Genomic DNA, 10,170 nt, shown 5'->3' with positions numbered 1-10,170 from the left:
TTTAAGAAACAGTTGGACAGGCACATGGATAGGACAGGTTTGGAAGGAGATGGATCAAGCTCAGGCAGGTGGGACTAGTGTAATAATAATAATAATGGATGGGATTTATATAGCGCCTTTCTAATACTCAAGGCGCTTTACATCGCATTATTCATTCACTCCTCAGTCACACTCGGTGGTGGTAAGCTACTTCTGTAGCCACAGCTGCCCTGGGGCAGACTGATGGAAGCGTGGCTGCCAATCTGCGCCTACAGCCCCTCCGACCACTACCAATCACTCACACACATTCACACACAGGCAAAGGTGGGTGAAGTGCCTTGCCCAAGGACACAACGACAGTATGCACTCCAAGCGGGAATCGAACCAGCTACCTTCCGGTCGCCAGCCGCACACTTAGCCCATTGTGCCATCTGTCGTCCCTTAGTGTAGCTGGGACATGTTGGCCAGTGTGGGCATGTTGGGACAAAGGGCCTGTATCTACGCTGTATGACTCTATGACTATGACTCTATGACTAATTCCGTGCTTCGAAGCGGAAAATGCCTTTGCCAATATTTACATCTCAAAGTGTATCATTAAAGTAGACTTGCCTGAAAATTCAAATCGATGACACTGTGTTCAGCATTGTGAGAATTGCAGATGTGATTTTTTTTTTCTAGTGGAATGAACTCAATAACAACGAACTGCAGGTCCATCAGAAAATTCATCTGGGCATTTATCGATGTCAGTCCCTTTTGCATTTTGTTGTATATTCATAGTCGTGCAGCATTGAAATAGGCCCTTCGGCCCAACTTGACCAACAACACTAATCCACTACAGTCTCCATTCATGGTGTAACATTCACTTTAGTTTCGAGATACAGCGCGGAAACAAGCCCTTCAGCCCACCGAGTACTGCGATCCCCGCACACTAACACTATCCTACACACACTGGGGGACAATTTTACATTTGCACCAAGCCAATTAGCCTCCAAACCTGTACGTCTTTGGAAACCGGAGCACCCAGAGAAAACCCACGCAGGTCACGGGGAGAACGTACAAACTCCGTACAGACAAGCACCCGTAGTCGGGATCGAACCCGGTTCTCTGGCGCTGTGAGGGAGCAATTCTACCGCTGCGCCACTGGGGATAATTTTACATTTGCACCAGGCCATTTAGCCTCCAAACCGGTACGTCTTTGAAGTGTGGGAGGAAACCGGAGCACCTGGAGAAAACCCACGCAGGTCACGGGGAGAACGTACAAACTCCGTACAGACAAGCACCCGGTTCTCTGGCGCTGTGAGGCAGCAACTCAACCGCTGCCGCCCACCGTGCCGCCCACAATCGAATGGCGGGCGATGGGCCGAGTGGCCTCATTCTGCCCCTATGCCGGGGTCTTATGGACAGCTGCACAGATGGATACACTGGATGAATTCAAGTTGTGTTTGACAAAGCGCTGAGAATCTGTGAAGACAGCCGAGCTTGGGTGTGAGACGGATGCGCAGAGCACACACAGAGCTCTCATTCAATGTCAGCAAACAGCCGTGGGAAATCAAGGAGAACTGATTCCATTGATTCCATCGGATGCCGCCGTGGGAAAAATAACAATCTACTGCGGAGATCTCGCTGCCAGCGTTTCCTTGCCGTAAAACACCTGCACATGTGCCTGCGCGGTTGAGTTTAATGCACAGCAGCTTGCTTTTGTCGCTTTGTGTGAGCACAAGGAACTGCAGGTGCTGGTTTACAAAAAGAAAAAGACACAAGGTGCTGGAGTAACTCAGCGGGTCAGGCAGCATCTCTGGATCTCTGGTGACGTTTCGGGTCAGAACCCTTCTTCAGACCACTAACTATATCGAATTATAGAAAGAAGGAACTGCAGGTGCTGGTTTCCAGTCAGCGAAAGGCGAGATGGCAACGGTGGCGCAGAGGTAGAGTTGCTGTCTTACAGCGAATGCAGCGCCGGAGACCCGGGTTCGATCCCGACTACGGGTGCTGTCTGTACGGAGTTTGCACGTTCTCCCCGTGACCTGCGCGGGTTTCTCCGAGATCTTCGGTTTCCTCCCACACTCCAAAGACGTGCAGGTTTGTAGGTTAATTGGCTAAAACAAAATGGTCCCTAGTGGGTGTGGGATAGTGTTAATGTGCGGGGATCAGCGCATGTGTGTAGGCAGATGGGATTAGGTTTAAATGGAAGGGAGATTTCTCCAGAGATGCTGTCTGACCCGCTGTGTTACTCCAGCTTTTTGTGTCCATCTTCAATGGAAGGGACAATTCCCTGGTCAATTAGTTCATTCCCAGCCGAACCACCACCTCTCCGGGCACTTTCCGTTGCAACCACCAGAAATGCTGCACTTGTCGCTTTACCTCCCCCCTTGACTCCATTCAAGGACCCAAGCAGTCTTTCCAGGTGCGGCAGAGGTTCACCTGGACCTCCTGCAACCACATCTATTGTATCCACTACTCTAGGTGTCAGCTGCTCTACATCGGTGAGACCAAGCGTAGGCTTGGCGATCGCTTCGCCCAACACCTCCGCTCGGTCCGCACTAACCAACCTGATCTCCCGGTGGCCCAGCACTTCAACTCCCCCTCCTATTCCGAATCCGACCTTTCTGTCCTGGGCCTCCTCCATGTGCCAGAGTGAGGACCACCGTAAATTGGAGGAGCAGCACCTCATATTTCGCTTGGCCAGTCTTGGTATGAACATTGACTTCTCTAATTTCAGGTAGTCCTTACTTTCTCCTCCCCTTCTCAGCTCTCCCTCAGCCCGCTGGCTCCACCTCTTCCTTACTTCTTCCCGCTCCCCCCACCTCCCCACCCCACCCTCACATCAGTCTGAAGAAGGGGTGCGGCCCAAAACGTTGCCTATTTCCTTCACTCCATAGATGCTGCCTCACCCGCTGAGTTTCACCAGCATTTTTGTCTACCTTCAATGGAAGGGAGGTTGGCTTGTGCGATGATCTGGGTTTCGACCGCAACTCTCTGCCAGTACTTAGTTCTGGAGAGTGGGGAGTTCTGAGTGAGGAGTGGGGTGGGTCATCTATCTGAGGCTTTGTGCAATGTTGTTGTAAATGATTATAAACCCATCGTGAACTCGTTGGTAATTTACTGCAGTGAGCGATGCGGCATTTTCTTGCCCATTTGACTGGAGCCTAATTAAACAAAGCAGAATAGCTTCAACCTCTGACCATCTTGTAGAATAACACTGTGCTAAGTGCTCCTGTTCACAGACTCGTAAACAGATGTAACCGCATCTTGTTCTCCACCACTTTGTATTACTTTGCTTTCTACACAAGCTCATTCAGGGTAGCATCACGGCTTGGTTTGGGAACAGCTCTGCCCAAGACCGCAGGGTGCTGTCTGTGTGGAGTCCGCACGTTCTCCCTGTGACCGACCGCGTGGCTCTCCTCCGTGTGGTGGCAGCAAACGCTTTTCACTGTGTACCTCGGTACGCGCGACAATAAACTAAACTCATAAACTGAAACTAATGCCCCTGTCCCACTTAGGAAACCAGAACGGAAACCTCTGGAGGCTTTGTGCCCCAGCCAAGGTTTCCGTGCAGTTCCCGGAGGTTCCCGGAGGTTTTTGTCAGTCTCCCTACCTGCTTCCACTACCTGCAACCTCCGGCAACCACCTGCAACCTCCGGGACCCGCATGGAAACCTTGGGTGGGGCGCAAAGTCTCCAGAGGTTTCCGTTCAGGTTTCCCAAGTGGGACTAACTAACCAGGGTAGACAAAAATGCTGGAGAAACTCAGCGTGTGAACCACCGGCTGAGTTTCTCCAGCATTTTAGATAAGGTAATTTTAAATTTTTTTAAAGCTCTATGTATTTATCCTGTTTTTATTATCTACACTGAATGGAAACTGATCGAGAAACGTTTTTTCGTTTCACCTGTGTATGCAAGCACTCAGTTAAAATGATATTAAATAAATACTGAAACTGATACTGATACTGATTTTTGTCTACCTTCGATTTTCCAGCATTTGCAGTTCCTTCTTAGACTAACTAACCAGAGGATCTTATAGAAACATATAAAATTCTTAAGTGATCGGAGAGGCTAGATGCGGGAAAAATGTTCCCGGTGTTGGGGGGAGTCCAGAACCAGGGGTCACAGTTTAAGAATAAGGGGTTGGCCATTTAGGACTGAGATGAGGAAAAACTTTTTCACGCAGAGAGTTGTGAATCTGTGGAATTCTCTGCCACAGAGGGCAGTGGAGGCCAATTCCCTGGATGTTTTCAAGAGAGAGTACTTACGCAACCTTTACAGGTGACTGCCAGACCTCTCACGACCATACAGGCGACCCCTGGCGACATGTCGCAGGTGACCTCTCATGACAATAGACCTCTCACGACCATACAGCCTGTATGGTCGCGAGAGGTCTCCTATGGTTGTGGGAGGTCTCCAAAGAGTCGTAGCGTCTTTCTGGTCGCCGCTGAATTTTCAACATGTTGGAAGTTTCGGCAACCTGGGACGGGTTCCGCCAGTCGCCTGTAGAGGTTGCATAAGTTGGACAGGCCCTTTAGATTTAGCTCTTCGGACTAACTGAATCAAGGGATATGGGGTGAAAGCAGGAACGGGGGTACTGATTCTGGATGATCAGCCATGATCATATCGAATAGCGGTGCTGTCTCGAGGGGCCGAATGGCCTATTCCTGCACCTATTTACTATGTAACTGTAATCATGTATCGTCTTTCCGCTGACTTGTTAGTACATAAATAAAGCATTTCCTTTGGGACACGTGACATTATTCTTGCCATAGAGGGAGTGCAGAGAAGGTTCACCAGACTGATTCCTGGGATGTCAGGACTTTCATATGAAGAAAGACTGGATAGACTCGGCTTGTACTCGCTAGAATTTAGAAGATTGAGGGGGGATCTTATAGAAACTTACAAAATTCTTAAGGGGTTGGACAGGCTAGATGCAGGAAGATTGTTCCCGATGTTGGGGAAGTCCAGAACAAGGGGTCACAGTTTAAGGATAAAGGGGAAATCTTTTAGGACCGAGATGAGAAAAACATTTTTCACACAGAGAGTGGTGAATCTCTGGAATGCTCTGCCACAGAATGTAGTTGAGGCCAGTTCATTGGCTATATTTAAGAGGGAGTTAGATGTGGCCCTTGGGGCTAAAGGGATCAGGGGGTATGGAGAGAAGGCAGGTACAGGATACTGAGTTGGATGATCAGCCATGATCATATTGAATGGGATCAGGGGGTATGGAGAGAAGGCAGGTACAGGATACTGAGTTGGATGATCAGCCATGATCATAAGGCTCGAAGGGCAGAATGGCCTACTCTTGCACCTATTTTCTATGTTTCTATGTTTCTATCAAACTGAACTAAACTAAACTAAACCAATGCGGGCAAATGAGGATTAATGTAGGCGGACAAATAAAGGCTAGTACGGACATGATGGGCTGAAGGGCCAGTTTATGTGCCAGGTGACGCAAAGATGTATTCAAGCATCTTGCACTCTCAGAAAACACTTGCCTCATAAATCTCCTTCACATTTTCCCCTTCTCATATTTATCTCAGTTCTGCCATTTAGTGTTTGACATTTCCAGAGCGGTGAAAAAAAAGCTTCTGACCGTCTCCAATTTAGTTCAGAGATACAGCGCGGGAACAGGCCGTACGGCCCACCGACTCCGCACCGATCAGCAATCCCCGCGCACTAAGACTGTCCCACACACGCCAGGGACAATTCACATTCACGCCAAGCCAATTAACCTACAAACCTGTACGACTTTGGAGTGTGGGAGGAAATATGAAGATCTCGGAGAAAATCCACGCGGGTCACGGGGAGAAGGTACAAACTCCGCACAGACAAGCGCCCGTAGTCAGGATCGAACCCGGGTCTCCAGCGCTGTGAGGCAGCAACTCTACCGCTGCGCCACCGTGCCGCACAATAAACGTGGTTCCCACAGCAGTTTAACAGAGCTCTGTTTTTGTCATTTCAGTCCTCCGGGAATAAGCACTTGGTTCGCTTTCCACAAGAAGCTGTTGCCTCTGTGAGCGATTTGTGAGACTGCGTTGTGATGGCGTCTATGTTCCCTGAATCCGTCCACAATCTCAGTTTCCAAGGACTGTGCCACACGTGCACAAGTTATAGGCGTAGAATTAGGCCATTCGGCCCATCGAGTCCACTCTGCCATCCAATCATGGCTGATCTCTGCCACCTAATCCCATTTTCCTGCCTTCTCCCCGTAACCCTTGACACCCGTTTGTGTGTGTCAGCCTCAAAAATATCCATTGGCTTGGCCTCCACAGCCCTCTGTGGCAATGAGGGCAGGGTTTCAGACTGAAGGTTTTGTGGTAGATACTGGACACTTCAGAGGTGAGAGTGGAATTCTTCGCCGCAGAAGGCAGCACGACATCTACATTCACCACGTTTCGATCATTAACTTGACGTACCCTTTAGCGTGCCACTGGTATTATGCATCATTCAGAACCTCATTAAACAGCCACTGAGTCAGTCACTGACTCCATGTCGATGGCAACCCATGTGTGGACCACGGTGGCGCAGCGGTAGAGTTGCTGCCTCACAGTCCTCACAGCGCCAGAGGACACGGGTTCGATTACGGGCGCTGTCTGCACGGAAGATTGTACGTTCTCCCCGTGACCTGCGTGGATTTTCTCCGAGATCTTCGGTTTCCTCCCACACTCCAAATTGTCCCCAGTGTGCGTAGGATGGTGTTAGTGTGCGGGGGTCGTTGGTCGGTGTGGACTCGGTGGTATGAAGGGCCTGTTTCTGCGCTGTATCTCTAAAGTAAACTTCAGTCCTGGGCCTCCTCCACTGTCAGAGTGAGGCCCAGCACCATTTGGATGAGCAGCGTCTCACATTTCGCTTGGGCAGCTTACACCCCAGCGGTATGAATATTGACTTCTTTAACTTCAAGTAACCCTTGCTCTCCCTCTCTCTCCATCCCTCCCCCTTCCCAGTTCTCTGACCACTCTGACTGTCTCCCTGATTAAATATTACCTCTGTTTGCTTCGTTGTCAGCTTCTCCGAGCTAACAATAATCTATTCGACGTTTTCCATCCCCTTTGATGTCCCGTTTTCACACCTTGCCCTTCCTTATCTCTGTCTCCCTCTCCCCTGACTCTCCGTCTGACGAAGGGTCTCCACCCAAAACGTCACCCATTCTTTCCCTCTCACACACAGATGCTGCCTGTCCCGCTGAGTTACTCCAGCATTTTGTGTCGATCTTATGTGCAAACCAGCATCTGCAGTTCTTTCCCAAACTAAAGTAAACATGCCTGAATCCAAATCTTGTTGAGAGGCATGGAAGGAGTAAATAAAAGGGAAACTATTCCTACTGTTCAATAATCTGTGGACATAGATCTAATGTAGAGTTTTACACTGTGATACAGTGTGGAAACAGGCCCTTCGGCCCAAGTGGCCCACACCGGCCAACAATGTCCCAGCTACACTAGTCCCACTTGCCTGCACTTGGTCCATATCCCTCCAAACCTGAAAACAAATCCCTCCAAATTTGAGGAAGGACGTACTTGTTATTGAGGGAGTGCAGCGTAGGTTCACAAGGTTAATTCCCGGGATGGCGGGACTGTCATATGCTGAGAGAATGGAGCAGCTGGGCTTGTATACTCAGGAGTTTAGAAGGATGAGAGGGTCTCTATTGAAACATAAAAGGTTATTAAGGGTTTGGACACGCTAGAGGCAGAAAACATGTTCCCGATGTTGGGGGAGCCCAGAACCAGGGGCCACAGTTTACGAATAAGGGGTAAGGCATTTGGAATGGAGATGAGGCAACACTTTTTTCACATAGAGTGTTGTGAGTCTGTGGAATTCTCTGCCTGAGAGGGCGTTTGAGGCCGGTTCTCTGAATACTTTCAGAGAGAGAGCTAGATAGGGCTCTTAAAGATAGCGGAGTCAGTGGATATGGGGAGAAGGCAGGAACAGGGTACTGATTGTGATTGATCAGCCATGATCACATTGAATGGCGGTGCTGGCTCGAAGGGCCGAATGGCCTACTCCTGCACCCACTATTGTCTATCCATGTACCTGTCTGCCTGTTTCTTAAATGATAATAGACAATAGACAATAGGTGCTTTCGGCCCTTCGAGCCTTCTGTGGCCCCTGGATAGTCCCAGCCTCAACGACCTCCTCTGGCAGCTTGTTCCATAGACCCACCACCCTTTGTGTGAAAAAGTTACCCCTCGGATTCCTATTTAAACCTTTTCCCCTTCACCTTGAACCTATGTCATCTGGTCTTCGATTCCCCTACTCTGGGCAAAGGTCAGTGAGACTATTGCTCTGCCCAGGACAAGAAGGCTCTGCAGAGAGTAGTGCGTTCGGCCGAACGCACTATGGGAACTTCACTCGCCCCCCTGCAGGAACTATACATCCGGAGGTGCAAATCCAGAGCCAATAAAATCATGGGAGACCCCTTCCACCCCTGCAACGGACTGTTCCAGCTGCTACGGTCAGGCAAACGCCTCCGTTGCCATGCTGTGAGAACAGAGAGGTTGAGAAGGAGTTTCTTCCCAGAGGCCATTCGGACTGTAAACTCCTATCTCATCAGGGACTAACTTTACTGAACCTTTTTCCTTCTGCCCACAATATTTAATATGTAAAAGAATATGTGATTCTGTTTGTAGTTTGTTTGGTTGTTTGTTTGTTTGTTTGTCTTTCTGCACAAAGTCCGCGAGCATTGCCACTTTTCATTTCACTGCACATCTCGTATGTGTATGTGACGAATAAACTTGACTTGACTTGACTTGACTCCGTGCGTCTACCCGATCTATTCCTGTCATGATTTTGTACACCTCTATAAGATCTCCCCTCATCCTCCTGCGCTCCATGGAATAGAGACCCAATGTAGTTGGCGTTAGCACCAGGAGTGAGACGGGATTTATTATCAATGAGTGCAGAGACCAAGCAGAGCTGTGACGGTATGGGTGTGGAGATTGAAACTGATGGTCTGGCCAGATAGCTGAAAGATACACAATCAGCTGCGTTCAGCGGCGTTCAGCAGCACCTCAACATTCATCACAAACCAATCAATAAAAGAAACTAAAAAGTCGCAATTTCTTTCATCCCGACCATTTTTTTTACTCGTGTACATTTTTTATCGGGCTGGAAAAAACGTCCCGACTTACCTGATGCCACGAGTACCCACGGCTGGCATAACGAGCCGCTACGATATATCTACGGACTCCTACGGACTCGTTACGAACATTCTGCGAGTTTGAATCAAGGGGAAAACTCGGGAGAATTTGTGAATAACTCGTGAAAGTGGGACAGGCCCTTATCAAAGAAAGGAAGGAGTAACTCAGCGGGTCGCAAGTTCACAATGTATCGGAGTAGAATGAGGCCATTCGGCCCGTCGAGTCTACTCCGCCATTCAAGCATGGCTGATCTCTGCCTCCGAATCCCTTTTTCCTGCCTTCTCCCCATAATCCTTGACCGCCCGTTCTAATCAAGAATTTGTCTATCTCTGCCTTAAAAATATCCACTGACTTGGCCTCCACAGCCCTCTGTGGCAATGAGTTCCACAGATTCCTCAGTCCCCATGACTAAAGAAGTTCCTCCTCACCTCCTTTCTAAAAGAGCGCCCTTTAATTCTGAGGATGTGACCTCTGGTCCTAGACTCTCCCACTAGTAAAGTCCAATTAAAGATAGTCCGAGGGTCTCCTGTGAGGTAGGATGTCAGGAGCACTCTCAGACCAGTGGAAAGATCAGGCAGCATCCCAGGAGTAGCTGACAAATAAAGATGGGATACTCCCCATAACCCCTGACACCTGTACTAATCAAGAATCTATCTATCTCTGCCTTAAAAATATCCACTGACTTGGCCTCCGCAGCCTTCTGCGGCAAAGAATTCCACAGATTCACCACCCTCCTCATCTCCTTCCTTTAATTCTGAGGCTATGGCCTCTGGTCCTTGACACTCAATACAATACAATACAATACAATTCAATTTATTGTCATTTGGACCCCTTGAGGTCCAAACGAAATGCCGTTTCTGCAGCCATACATTACAAACAAATAGACCCAAGACACAACATAATTTACATAAACATCCATCACATTGCTGTGATGGAAGGCCAAAAAAACTTCTCTCTCCACTGCACTCTCCCCCCCCATGTCAGAGTCAAAGTCAAAGTCAAAGCCCCCGGCGGGCGATGGCGATTGTCCCGTGGCCATTAAAGCCACGCCGGGTGATGCAAGGTCGCAC

This window comes from Amblyraja radiata, chromosome 14 (assembly GCF_010909765.2).
Source record: "Amblyraja radiata isolate CabotCenter1 chromosome 14, sAmbRad1.1.pri, whole genome shotgun sequence".
Taxonomy (NCBI): domain Eukaryota; kingdom Metazoa; phylum Chordata; class Chondrichthyes; order Rajiformes; family Rajidae; genus Amblyraja; species Amblyraja radiata.
Note: the sequence above shows the minus strand (reverse complement) of the source record.